The sequence below is a fragment of the Ambystoma mexicanum genome, chromosome 6p (assembly GCF_040938575.1).
Source record: "Ambystoma mexicanum isolate Mex_15411 chromosome 6p, UKY_AmexF1_1, whole genome shotgun sequence".
NCBI classification, from domain to species: Eukaryota; Metazoa; Chordata; class Amphibia; order Caudata; family Ambystomatidae; genus Ambystoma; species Ambystoma mexicanum.
This window is the reverse complement of record NC_090935.1, coordinates 77,093,305-77,108,740: the sequence shown is the minus strand read 5'-3', so window position 1 is coordinate 77,108,740 and position 15,436 is coordinate 77,093,305.

Genomic DNA, 15,436 nt, shown 5'->3' with positions numbered 1-15,436 from the left:
GAAGCACCACCGCAGACTTCCAGCTCACAGGACATTGTCACCTTTCAATACAGCTCTGAAGGACCACGTCTCTAAATCAGCCATTAAGTTGCTGTTTTATAGGGCATTTGCGCCAGCAACTCTTGAACGGGATGCTTCCTTTATCAGATCGATAATGGTATCTGATGAAACACAGCATACCCAGGGAGCATCTATTATGATACTCTCTTCCCTATGTGCAATCTTACTAAAGAGCGACCCAAAATATGAGCACCAAAGATCTTCCGACACACAGTTACTTTGAGCAGAGGATTGAGTAGCCTTCACACCATTCATTAATTACCAATAATTACATCTATTATTAATGACTAGGGCTCCCAGCATTTTCTCTCCCTGTCGTTGGTATCTAAGATGTCTATTTGGTCTATTCCAACTTTGATAGGCTAGCAGTGTCTTTTTCTCTTTAAGGACTAGATCCCTATCTCTAATGTGCTTTTTTAAGAGTCTCAGTTTTCTCCTTATTTCTCTCTTCCGATTCCAGGTTGCTTCATCAAATTCCGATTGATGTGGTGTCACCTTTTTTTGCACACCCCATTGTGGTTTGTCCACATTCCACAAGAAGTGTCCAAAGTTGTTAGGTTGGCAAGCTACATTTAGCTCTTCTTGTGAAATATTTGTTATTATGCTTTCCAGTTTTTTATTCAAACAGCCCATTACAGCGCTCACATAGGTTTCCAGAGAGTATTATGTAATCAATAACAGATTTTGTTTTGTTACCCACCCAGGTATACCTCGGAGATAAATCACCACCACATTCCTGTTATAGATCATCAAATCCCATTCAGCACAGAATCTTAACCACTTCCTGCCCCTTTCTTCTACTGGGCTTGTACCATAGATCTCATGCTGATGGGTCAAACAGTATCAGTTAAGATCACCCACTATTGATATCTGCATTCCTCCATCCACGGTCACAGAATTTGATAGGACCTCTGAGATCTGCTCCAAAGGGTCATCAAACGATGAACACAGAGGATTATAATAAAAATTCAGCACTAGAAAGTTCTTCTTTACGTCACTAATTTGATGGTCAAATTTTATCACAAGAATTCCATAGCTGGAATTGGCAGTTATTTCTACTTTCCGGAACCTAGAGTTCCTTGTGTCTATCAACAGACCACCCAACAGAACTTTAGTAATGGCTGCCTGGCATATGATACTGAAGCTATCCATCGTGACTTCCGAAAGCAGCCAGGTTTCTTGCAGTAGTATTAAAACATTGCAGCCGAAAAATGTCATCGCGAACATTCTCCGTCATGAAACGTCTGTAACCCTGTGTATTCCAGCTCAAAATATTAATTCACTTATATGTTAAAGCAAAGCCTCACTTCCATCTAGTTTCTGAAAAACGTGTGTCAGGATTCCTGGTAACAGAGCCAACATTCTACTCAAGGAGTCTCTACTTCTTCTCTACCATTTCCATTTACTTCGGCTGGGCTGCACCCTAGGGACTTCCTCTCTGCTCGTCCACCTACAAACCCCATAGTAACATTAGTCCTCTCTTTAGGTTTGATAGTCAAGTTCTTATATCCCTTTTCAAGAGTGTGCCGGCTGCTGACAGCAGATCGTTCACCCCCAGACGTGATTGTAAACCCAATTCCACTATTTCAGAGGTGTTTTCATATGGAAAGTGTATATATTCTATATCATAGGTCGAGAAGAGGTATAGATCTGGCACTTCCTCTGCAATTTTTCGAATGGATTGCCGAGTCAGTTAAAACTGGTCTTCTGCAGTCACAGTATGTTCAATCCACAAAAGCAGGTGTTCATAAAAGGTGTTTGAGAAACCATCTATGTTAGTTGAGCCTTGATCTTTCTGGTTAGCTTCATTTGCCAGTAGGTCTGTAGCAGTCCTTTCCGTCAAATTATCCTGTGCTGTTATAATTACTGTCTGAGTTTGGGTCAAGGGTACCCCAGTCTGGGTTGACACGGGGGTGGCTTTTGTTGTTGATGCAATTTGCCATCCCCAACCGGGTTTATCACGACTCATTCGGAAAATCGGTGCTCATTATTCTTGAGGTGGAATGGGGAGGGCTGCTGCGGTCTGCTTGCTGTTGTATTATTCACTTCAGATGTTTTTCCAGTCGCAAGTGTGGGTAAATCGACAATAGAAGTTCTTAGTTTATCACTCATTGAGTTGGCCTTAGTATCTTGTATTTCCAATCTATGGGCGCAGTGTTGTTTTTCTAGCATGCTTGAGAGACATTTTCCATTTTCAGAGATAGTCCTTCTAAAGTAACTGAGGTCTTCTCAAACAGTACATTTCGACTGCATTGTGCTCTGATCGTCTCATTCATCATTTCAAGTACCAATTCTATTTCTGCTTATTGATACACTGATATCGATGGTGGTGACAGCTTTACTTTGTTATCCATCTCTTTCAGTGTTTCATAGAGATTCTCCTGATGAGGGTTATTACGTCCTTTGATAGAGTCAAAGGTGAGGTGTTCAGTTAAAAAGGAGGACGGGTCTCCTGTCAAGTCAATTTCACCAAATTCCACCTGCTTGATGTCACTAACATCCACCGTGACATTGATAGTCCGTCTCTTTCTTTTTCAATCGGCTGAAAAGCTTTGAGTAGGCTTCTGTCCGACACACCAAACATAGGCTTGTGACAAGGATTCCTTTCTGTGGTGGATCTTGCCCCTAGCCCTGTCCCTGCTCTACTCATCTATTTCTTCTACTCTTGATGCTCTTCGCCCTGTCATGAGGATCAGCTAGAAGTCTAAAGCCAAGTGCAATTGTTGGTATGACTCTGACCTAGCTACACTTAAACATAAATGTAGGGCGACTAAGAGGAAATGTAGGGCTTCTTGTTCATCCTCTGACAAACTGGCCTGAAGCCTGCTCCAAAGGCAAAACCGACTCTCTGTCCGCACCAAGAAGAGAGTCCACATTCCAGCCTGTGTCTCTGTGGCATCTAACAACTCGGCCAAACCCTTTAGAATCTGCAAGGAGATGTCCAACCCTGCTGCAGTCTCCACCCTCCTCTCGCCTCCGAGGCTCTTTGCAATGCCATTGCCTCTCACTTTATCCGCAAAACCCAGGACATCTTGTCCACCCTTTCCTCTGCACCCCCTGCTTCTCTGCTTGCTGACCCTCCTTCAGCTACCCCCCCACCCTCTTTCTCCTTCCCTCTCCTCTACCCTTATGAGGTCACTAGGCAAGTCCGATCTATGAAAGCCTCTCCAAAACAGGTCCATCCCTGTTCCTCTAAAACCATTAAGGACCACATCGATACCCTTGCCCCTGCCCTTGCTGAGTTCTGCAACCTCTCCTTTGCCTCTGGATCTTTCCCCTCACCTCTGAAGCACTCCCTTGTGCATCTTCTCCTTAAGAAACCCACAGCTGATCCTTATTGTCTGGCTAACTACCACCCAATTTCCATTGCTCCCTTTCTTGGTAAACTCCTGGAAAAGCTAGCCATCTCTCAGCTTAACCTTCATTCCGATTCTGTTGGTTCACCAATCGGGCTTCAGAGCTGCCAGAAGCATGGAAACCGCCCTCCTGAACATCCGTGAAGTTCTGCTCTCCAACCTTGACACTAACATTCCCTCTGTCCTCATCTTACTTGATCTCCCCTCTGCTTTCGATATGGTCAACCATACCACCCTGCTCAACCGCCTCCGTGACAACCTTGGTATCACCGATCAGGCTCTGGCCTGGCTGACCTCATTCCTCTCTGATCGACCCTCCCAGATACAACTTGGGTCCTTCCTATCTTCTGTCTCCCTCTCTACCTGTGGTGTTCCCCAGGGATCTAACCTTCAGCCCTGGGTTTTCAACCAATACCTGGCAACTCGTGCCTACTTCATTTCCATTTTCTGCTCTAATTTCCAGTGCTATGCTGATGACACCCAACTAATTTTCAGGCTTCCTATAGCCACCTCCTCTCCTTCCCTCATCTCGGATTGCCTAATCGCCATTCAAAATTGGTGGGCCACCAATGATCTTTGTATAAATGCCAACAAGACTGAGATATTTCTCATTGGCACACCATCCTTTCCCCTCACTCTCTGGCTGGCCTCCTTTGGCCCTCCCCTTACCCTGAACCTGTCAGGCCAAGAACCTTGGGGTCATCTTTGACTCTGCGCATATCTCGGACATCTCTAAAGAGTCAAACTTCTTACTGCACCTCCTCAAAAGTACTCTTCATTTCCTCTACTTCCCTCGGAAGCTCACTGTCTCCCATGCTCTGGTTCTCTCTAGGTTGGACTACTGTATCAGCCTCTTTCTAAATCCACTCTCTGCCTTCTACAATTAATCCAGAACAGGACTGCGGGACTTGTCCTTAGCCTCAAGCCCTGGAATTGTATCTCTCCAGCTCTGAAATCCCTTCATTGGCTCCCAGTGAATGCAATGATTAAATTTAAAACCCTCTGCATTGTCCACAAGGTTTTCAGGGACCTGGGTCCAAAATACCTTCAACTATCCCTCCATAAATACCTCCCCTCTCGAGCCCTTCGCTACTTTACTTCTAACTCCCTCAGGGTCAGTCATTTTTCAAAGAAAGGAGGTGTGTTAGATCTCTGTCTTTGGCCTACCTTTGGAACAGCCTCCCTGTCACCTTGAAACTTGAAGAGAACAATCTCCAGTTCCGGAAGCTCTTCAAGACCTTCCTCTTCGCCATTCCTTTGCCCCTCTTCTCCCCTGCTGTTCTGTTTTCTCTCTCGGCACTGTGCACCTGGCCACCCTCTGTCCTTCGGGCCCAGGTATCTGCTCACCCCGCCATCCTCCTGCACTGACTCCGGACCATCCCTTGCACTGGGGTCTGCATCTGTACCCATACAGTCCCCCACCCACATCTCTTCTGCACTTTTCAGATATACCCTATCTGCTTAACCAAGCACTTGCTGGCTAAACTACCACTGTCTATCGCCTTTATTATTTATTTATTTTGCTTATTTATTTATTCTGTTCTGTCCTCTGTTCCGCACTTTCCACCTCTCCCCCTTACATGCACTTTCCCCCTTTTCCCTTTCCCATGCACTTGCATGTTCTCAATGTCACTGGGCCTAGTAAGATCATTGTTTTTTTTGTTTCTTTTTGTTCTCCCCTGTTCCCTTCCCTTTGCCTGGTCGCGCTCTGAATCACTTGTGTACGAGCGTGATATAAATAACATATCATTTCATGTTCTTCTGGTTTAATCCCAAAAATAAAAGGTTTACACACTGGTGTGCATGCAGGTGCTGAGTATATGTGGGCTGCCCATATTCAATACATTTGTAGTATTTTTATGTTATGCTATTTATGTTATGTTATTTTACACTTATATAGCGCCTTATATACCATTGGTATGGTCTGAAGGCGCTGGTAGGTTGAACGCCCTTGGGAACCGAAGTTCAGATCAGTAGAGAGAGTATCCAGAGAGGGAGAGATTACAATTGCTCTCGGGTGCTGTTTGCTACCTGGCTCGCTCCCTTTGTCAAGCAAAGGACACACAGCCTCAGCTCCCTTGGTAGTGGAGACCGAGCTGGGCAGCCGAATTGTATTTCTCAATTTATTGCTTACGATTTTTAATCTAGGCTCCCTCGAGGACTACACAAAGATATTCTGCGTTAGTAGTGAAGCAGAGGCATTCTGGTCGCTCTGGGCCCCCACTTTTGTAGTAGTGCTATACTCCTTAGATACTGATGGTTTGGTCACTGCAACCAATCGATTCCCAATCTCTGTATTCATTGGTTGAGAGTTGTCCCAATCTCAGTGTTTATTGGTTGACAGTTCATCCCGTCTTGCTGGGCTTTTGCATTGCTGTTTAGTTTATCCATATGCTCCTCTGAGTACTTGTGATTATCGCACATGTTTGGAACAGAGCTCACTGGATGTAGTTTGTTCCTTGCGATTTTTTAAATCCCGGGATTCCCTTTACCACTTCTTTCTGCTGCGCAAATTGGAAATGCAGCGAAGAAGGCGCAGATTTATATGATCTCACATCACTAGTTGTGCAGAGGCAGGGGCCATTCGAGGAGGGAGACACACGTTCTCCAAGGAGGCAGCAGGGCAGCAGTAGAGATCATACAGTGCTCAAAGGTAAAAACCTGCAGTCGCACTAATGTCTCATCCGGGTAGAATTCTATATTAGGTATAGAGCCTCCCAAATGGATTTAAATATTTGGGATAATTCAGCACACCTAGAATTGAGTGACGAATCACATGCAGTTGCTCTCGCCGCTCATACAATGTAGGGCCAGACAGGGCTGTGAGTCTAATACTAAGACCCACACTCCCACAAACCCAACTGAGCAAAACGGCTAAACATCTGAAAGGATGGTGGGAAAATAGGGGTCTAGTGGTCCAAAACCACCGCCCTCGGTGCCAAATCATTGAGGGTTGGCAGATAACCACACCCCATCCCTAAAAAAAGTCAGAAGCCTGCTGGCTATGGAGTATTACATGGCTACTTGCGCGCTTACCGATGATGCGCCCGATCCTGCATCAGGGTGGTGGGGCAGCTGGCGGTGTGCTCGGAAGTGGGCATAAACACTGGCCCCGCCACCAGCACTGAAACCGATTTGCCCGCAAAACTCCTGCCTGGCACGGGACTCCGGCAAACTCCACCAAGCTCCTTCCTTCCTTCCTTCCTCCTCCTTCCTCAAGGTTAGAGGAAGAAAAGAAGAGAAACGTCACAGCGTCAAGCGTCAAGGCGCACTGCAGAGAGATTCACAGTACAAACAGTACACACACGCTAGCAGCCGCTTCCGACATCGACCAACAATAATATCTGCTTATAAAGGCTTTTTTAATAAAAAAGGACCATACTCAACCAATCGGATAATGTGACTTGCTGCATGGTTGCCTCTTTTGTCAACTTCCTATCTCATAGGCCTTGTAATACTGGGGCTGTTTCATGCAGACCTTATGCTTCATATGGATAGCAATGGCTTTCAGTCAGTTTGTGTTACTTTCACACAACACAACATATAGGAGAACAACATAGTATGTTTATTCTTTAAACTGTCCGCATATTTAAATTCTACTGACATCACTTGGTCCTCAAAGTTGGCATTGTGTACGCTGTCTAGCCTCATTGTCATATGAGGAGCTTTGTCTCAAATAACTTTCTGCGCTGATGCCAGCTACTATGCGTTCCTTTTGACAGCACACCATGGCAATGTGACCAACTTTTGCACAACGACTGCATTCTTTTTTTTCCTGCTAGGCGGTGTTGATTGTTTGCTAAGTGTTTGATGTTTCCATACCTGTGTCATTTTAACTGCATTGGATCTTAATGTAATATGTTTGTGTTCTCCCCACTTCTGCTGACGCTTTCTTCTTTCTTTCACACACTTACAGTATGTACTTCATTAAGGGCTGATATCTCCACCATGTCCAGCATTGATGGTCGGCCTAATTTAAATTGCCTAATCTATTTCTATTTCCTGTATACATTTGTCCCGGACTTTCTTGCTATGGGTGTACATCACAGGCATGCCACACATCCAATTTTCTGCGTTGTTCAAAATCCACACAGTGCTGTTAACTCTCTTAATTCTGTCACAAAATGAACCACAGGTTCATTTGCCTCTCAATTTCTCGTATAGACGTGGATTTGATGTAATACTATGTTTTCCTTATTATTGAACCATTTTGCTAGTATTCTTACATCTCCAATATGAGCATTGCTATCAGCAACATCTTTGAGTATTCCCTGTCCCTAAACCCTAAAGCATTTAACAGTATTTCTTCTTTCTTGCGTGTGCTTAATTGGACCTTCCTCTTCCTTCTATGTAGACTGTGTATAAAGGCAACCATATCCGGTGAAAATGCTTTCAACAAATATGTAGTCAGTGAAAAAGTCGTTTTGAAAATACCTCTGCAGTGAAAAAGTGGCCAAGCAAAAAATGCAGCGGAAAAGTAGCCAAAAAGGCAGTGCTGCTAAGTTTAAGTGTTTGGGTTAAGGAGGGCATAGTGGACTTTTGATGGTGAGTTAGGGACAGGGTGGTTGTTGTAGAACTGGTGAGGTTGGGGTTTGGTTAGTTGTTAGGGTAGGATAAGTGCCAGGTTAAGTGTTAGAGTAGGGGCTATGGTAATATTAGGGCTAATAGATTAATGGCTTCGGTACGTGTTAAAGAAAGGGATAGGGAAATTGGAGAGGGCTGGTGATGTTGGCGTAGGATAGGGATTGGGATAAACCTAGAGGTAAGTTTTATAGTTGCTGTTCGGGTAAGCCTAAGGTTGGGATTTGAGCAAGGGTTTGGATTAGGACAGGGGACTATGTAATATATGACAAACTGGTAATGGACTTGAAGTTAGGTACATTTTGTATTTATTTTGTACTAACTGAGGTACCTGGCGTTGCCCGCGTCCTGATCGAGTGGTGTCTCATGTGCCCTGGAGGATGTTGCTCTTGTCCTGTTGTCAGCAAGTCTTGCTTCTGTTTGCTCCGGTGTCTCATGTGTCCTTGAGGATGTTGCTTTTGTCCTCATGTCAGCAAATCTTGCTTCAGTTTGCTGTGGCATCTCATTTCCCATGGAGAAAGTTGCTCTTGTCCTCTGGTCGGCAAGTCGTGCTGCTGTTTGTTGTTGTGTTTCAAAAGCTCTTGATATTGATTTTCTCTCTGCATCAGATGGAGCTTTTCCAAGTGATGTTCGTTTTTGTGTGGCATGTTTCAGATTGATTAATTGTGCTCTCTTCTCATGAATGAACTGTAAACTGTGACCTTTCCATTTCCCATATTTGGCGTGGCATGATAAACATTATTTTTTTTATTCCCTACGAAAATGCTTTAACAAACACTTTCTAACTGTATACAGTAGCAATACATTACAAAGGAATAACCAACACATCGAGCATTTTTCTTCAGACCCTTTTAAAAATTGTGCCTCTTTTAGTATCTACTGCAGCATCAGCAAATGAGGGTGTCTACGTAGTGAATTTTTTGAATCCAAACACACACACACACACACACGTCATTGTTAAGGTTACAGCTTTGTACTTTGTGTATTTAAAACTAGTTTTTTTGGTGACCTTATTACTGGCAACATTTTCCCACTTTGAATTGCTTGTAAGGAATAACATTTTGCTGACTACATTTTATCATGACTACATTTTTCTGAGGACATTTTCACATAGAACAAAGGCAACCACTGTATCCATTGAGTCATCAGCCGAACTGGCGTGGGGCGGAACGATGGGGTAGGAGTGTCTCCTTGCATGTTGCTCAGTGCATTTTGTGATACTGCTGCTTTTCTTTTTGCCTCGGTATGGGTCCCGTCACAAAGTGTGGTAAGCTGTCATCATACAAACTATTGAGATAGGCAAGAAGACTCATTGTCCATGAATACTAATCAAAATATTGCTCCAGCTTCTCAGGAAAATCAGACAGATTCTCCCCTTTATAAATCTGCCCCAAAGTACTCTCCTAAAGTATTTCTTGGAGTTCTTGCAATGGCCAATTATATTCTGCTTTAACATGGTAAATGTTTCATGCAGAATGGCTGCTCACACATTTGATGGAGATCTTCCTAAAATGTAAAGGAGTGTCACACATTTTACAGAATCTTTCCACGATATTGAACAGGTCAGCTGAGCATTCACAGTCACCATCATATTACCGGACCCACAATGAATTTTACAGGGTACCCTGCAGCACCACCTCAAGGAATGTACTATGCACCCTTGACAGGTTGATGATGCATTAGATGCAAGTTATATATCAAAAAAGGTTGGAAATCGGCCATCTATCACATTGTGCGTCAATTGCTGAAAGTGATCTCAATGTAGCACCTAGAAGTGATCATTTAAGTGTGCACTGAGTGTATGTTGGAGGTTCACTGAGGGATGAATCTCAGCCCTGGAATTGAACCTGCTCACCTGGTGGTGATGGCAGAGCAGATGCAGCTGCTTGGGGTTGATCCGGCTATAAATAGGGTTTACTATAGTGGGATTATATGATTCTAAAATATCTTCTAGAGTTTCGCTCGGTGGGGGTACTTATTGAAGTGCTAGATACATTTTACTATAACCTCTTCTGTTTTTAGCAACAGCAAGACTTGCTCACTTGGCATTCAGTTCTTTCAAGTACTCTTGGACGTTCCCTTGGGCTTCTTTTAGAGATCTGGTCTTAGATTTGGGATGCCTTTTGACGGCTTTTGTGTGTCCATCAAAGGTAATGCACTGCCTGTAGTGAACCTTCAATCCCAAGCTCTCTAGAGTTACTCTCAGATAAACAAGCAATAAAGATCAAACACACCTTTCTAAGGAAATTGTTTCATGATGTCCCTATGTGGAAATCGGGGCCATTAATGCAGAAACTAAAATTCTTGGAAAAAAATGTTGTGTACATAAAAAGACTTACGTTAGGTGGAAGTTGCACTTGCTTTGATCATCTTGTTCCTGTTTTCACAAAGGTAAGGCAAGGATTACTTACATAGCCAAGTCACTGGTAGAAGCAACATGGCTCATGACTGAACAATCAGTAACCATGCCTCGCACTGCAGTATTGAGAAACAATGTATTCTCCATTAACATAATGTGTTCACTACAGGATATTCTTGCTCTGCTCACACATCAATATAATTAGCAGTCCAGAGACAGAAGAGGAATGTTACGCAGACATAGACGTAGAAAGCTTAGCCTGATTGGTTTTAATTACTAAGATAGAAAAAACAGAAATGAAAGTCTTCACCAAAGATGCACTTTCCGAAGAAATGGCTCTATGGCTGCACAAATGATTTGGGTTGTGTACAGGTGAATGGACAGACTACACACTCTTTCACACAATCACTTTTGGGAAACTGCACTGTATTCCCCAACGCTGGCACTGTAGCAGGCTGTCCATCAGTTTTAAATTGTGCATGGATCTTCTCTCTTTTTATTTTAATTCACTTGAGAATCATTTATACAAGAATACTGATGTCCTACACTTATGATGACAAGTGCCGACTGTCCCCTGACTGGATGGGCTATAAAGAAAGCCCTTTTAACAGATCATGAGTAACAATTATCAGAGACAGACACAATAGATAGAAGCACAAACAACAAACAAATACATCTTAAATATTTACCAAACAATCCACTGAATAAAACTGGTTCTTCCTTCAGTTGGCAAAAAAACACACTCCATCCCATGGACGCTCTCCTCAGAGAGATTCCTGTTAAGAAAAATCGTCTTACCTTCTTTGGTAACAAGTTTAGGATGAGGTCAAGACTACTTAACATAAGGATCTCTTTCTCTACACTTTTTCCTCAGGCACCAGTATAAATACGTCATCCATTTTGGTCCTGAGGAAGGCGGACACATCACCTAACCACCGAAACGTAATCACACTTGCATCTCGATTGGCATATGCAAGAGGTGTGCGCTACATTGGATTTGTACCAGCGCACCCTGAACTGTAAACTCTACACACACAATCCAATCGATTGTCCTTTATACAGTACTTTAAGAACAATATGATAGAACTATTAGGTTTCAAGCCACTATGGACAATCTGCTGTGTGTAATGTTCATGAACTAACAATGCAATTCATGCTTTATCTGTATATGGTTACAGTTTCTGTACATCTCGCAGGATTTGTTGACAAATCTCTTTCTCCTTTTTGTTTTTGTAATATTTAAATTTGGATATCAATATATGTGTTTTTATGTCACATGCTTTCATGTGTCTAATTTTGGATATATTGCTTTATCGTTTTCACATTTTATTGAATAAATGTGAAGTTTAACATTCTTGAGGTTGTAGCGCAGTTGTCTGCTCTAATCAAATGCAGAACAAAGGAGTTGCAATATGTGTAAAATAATATAACACAAAGACTAGTTTCCTTTAAACTCACGGTGATTTAATTCATTGTTAGCCGTCCCATGATCTTCTTGTAGGAACTCTTTTCTGTTATACTTAGCAAGTTATACCCCAGTCCCTTTCACAGTAGGGGTAGACCCTTCCGTCTTTTCTTTACTTGCAGCTAAGCTGCGTTTAGGGTCTCTGTGTTGTATATTATACTTATTCACATTAAGGGTTTATGTACAGGGATTCATTTCCACAAATCTGTCTGTCCCACTTCATGTTCTTTATCACGCATGTGCCTATAGGGCTATGGCATGGAAAGCCACACTTAGTAACAGGGAGGAGCAAATACTGAACATAATTAGGTGCCCTTCACTATTTGATCAAGCAGGTACAGCAAGCAATATTCCAACACACACTAATGCTGATGAACTGTTAAAATTAAAGGAAAAAGGATTCAGGACAGAGCTACATGGGAACTTTTTTGAGAGAATACTTGAAGGCCAATATCCAGCAGGCCTAATAGTACACAACCAACCAGGCCTCTTCCTTGACGATGAGGCTTATAAAGCCAGCTTCAGTCATATAGAGACTAAATGTAGCAGAGATCTAATGGTGCTTATAATCTCTACAGCACAGAGGATTGTCATTGCACTGCAAAAGGAATTGGAAGCGGAAGAATTAAAATGTAATTCCAATACTACAATCACCAATGCAAATGAGAAAATTAGGGAAATGGAAAAACTATTTGAAGACTTCAGATCTGCTACATTAGCTAATAAAACTAAAGAACAGAAAAACTCTATCCATATCTAAGCGCTGAATTCTTGGAACAGAGGAACACGGAGAGATCACAACAAACACCTAACAATAGGGGAGGAGCCTGCTGGTGGGTTACCTTCTCTGATACCAACAACAGGAGAAGACCCCTACTGTTATGGTTACCATCAACACTACAGGGCAACAGGCCAGAGGCCTTTTTTAGGCAGAGGCCAGTAGAGAGGATATCAGGGAGATTTGTTTAACCCAGGATTCGAACCATGGGAAGGCAGGAGACGACTGAGACAACGCAGGAGGGGATACAATCAATAGACACCACAACGGTTCAGACACAGGAAAGGCTTCATGAGAAAGCTATCCCAGTCTTTAACCTCTCAGACATCGACATCTCATCAACGTAACTTAAACTCTTAGAAAAGGGGTTATCATCCGTCCCAACAAATCGCACAGACTGGTTCACTACAGAAACAGAAGTCAAAAAGATTTTTAGAAAACTAATACTTAGACACTTTTTATTTGCAGAACAAGATGAACCAGAAACCAGACAAGACATCGGATTACATGTTCCCTCAACATTCACACCATCTGACAACAAGAAGTGTCTTCTGGGTGATCTGGAAAGATTGAGGTCCACCAACATGAACATTAGAAATAATCTATCTAACAGTGAGAAAGGTGCTATGGAAGAATTTATGTCTGACCCGAGATTAGTGACAAAAACCAACAGATAAGGGGGGCAGTATAGTAGTTTTCCCACAGGTCCAATGTAACAGGGTGGTTTTGGATTTATTGGAAGATATAGAAAGCTATCAGCCACCTAGAAAGGATCCATCAGCAGAAATAAAAGAAGAAATACGAGTGACCACACAATTTGGAGCAGATAGGGGCTGGTTGACGAAGGAAGAATTGGAATACTTAAGAAAATTCCTTCCTTCTACGCCCTCCCCACAAAACACAAGGACCCCATCCTATCACTGGGCAGGCCTATAGTGTCTGGATGTGGGTCCCGCCTAGAACCCATATACAAAAATGGGGACGACAACCCATCAGTCAGGGACCTACAGGGACCTACTTGAAAGATACCACGGCGACCATCAAAATATTTCAAGGCTAGAGCTTCAATATACAAAATAACTTTCTAGTGACTATGGATATTAAATCGTTATATACGAATATACCAGAAGACGAAGCAATTGATATAATACGAGGCTACATGACAAGTCATTGCACACAGCAAAGAGTGCCAGCAGAATTTTTTGTGGAACTCATGACTATTGCTTTAAGAAATAACTTTTTTCAATTTGCAGGCCAACTTTATTTACAAAGTCGAGGAACAGCTATTGGTGCAGCATTTGCCTCAAGCCTGGCAACACTATTCATGGCAAATTTTGAGGAACAATTTATTCTGTCTGACAATAATCAGTACAAACCACAGATTAGGCAATGTCACAGATACATTGATAATGTAATCTTCATCTGGGACGGTACAGTTCACAATGGGGTATGATGAACGATGCATCCATTTTTGGATCTGACTATCAAAGCAGAACTTGGACACCTGGCATGCACGTTGTACAAAAAGAGTACAGAACACAACACTACACTACACCTCTCTAGCTTCCATCTAAGGTCCATGAAGGAAAATCTACAATACAGCCAGTTCCTCAGATTGAGGTGGATCTGCACCTCTATAGCAGACTACTACCTTCATGCTAACAAACTGAGCTTGGACCTAAGGGAAAGAGGATACCCGAAAGAATTTGTGACACATGCTCTCAAAAGAGTGAAATTCACACCCAGGGAGAGCTTACTCGAGAAAAAAGAGAAGTCTTGAAGAAATGTGTATTCAAGTTCCATAGGTTTCTCAGTAAGTCCATAGGATATTACATGGAGGACCCACCGGTGCCCACCACCCAGGCCCCATCTCTTGAACTGACTGGTCTACAACACTGGGTAGGGCATTCTACCATCCATAGCAATACACATTCCATCGATGACATAACACCCACTCTGACATCTGATCATACACCTTACACTCACCTGCTCAGACATAAACACATAAAACAGATATAACCAACCTCTCTTTCCCAAGCACCTTGCACAGCAATAAACCACTCAAAACAGACACACACACAGATTTCATTAGACACTCACAAATGCACACACACATACCTTAAAAAGGGATTTAAACCGTTTTACACAATGACTACATATACAAACCATTTGTAATTTGTCACACATACATATATCTTCACTAAACCTCATTCCATTTTACATACTCACAGTTGCCTTCTCTCAGCACACTGCATACATCGTCTCAACACATCCTAATTATGACATATAAGCATTTAACGTCCCATGGCACCATATCTCAGTCCTGCCCATGTGCAACATTCCCTATAAACACTCATTCACCCCTTTCAACAAAAGACAGCACCTACATCTAGCATATCACTCCAATACCTCTGACATGCACTAAAGCAATGCTCTACCTAATTCCAAACCACCAAACAGGGTATGTTGGTTCACTATGCCCACAATATTTGGTGTGCCCGTCACAGCACACACACATCACAGTACCAAATCACCAAACATGACATGTTAACGTACCATGCCACAATATATTGATGTGTACTCTTGCAATGCTCCTGACATCACCATTTCACAGCTTGCACCATGGAATCGATTTCATCATCAACATATCCCCAACAAGATGCGTTCGGGCATCACATTCATCATCACTGTGTAATCAGCATATGACTTATGAAGCACCACATTATATTGCACTGCTATGCATGTTGCACCACATTTCCAAACATTGCACACATACATCTGCTAGTCCTAAAGCCCTCTCCTTCCCCTTGCACCCAATAACAGACATCATGTTGATA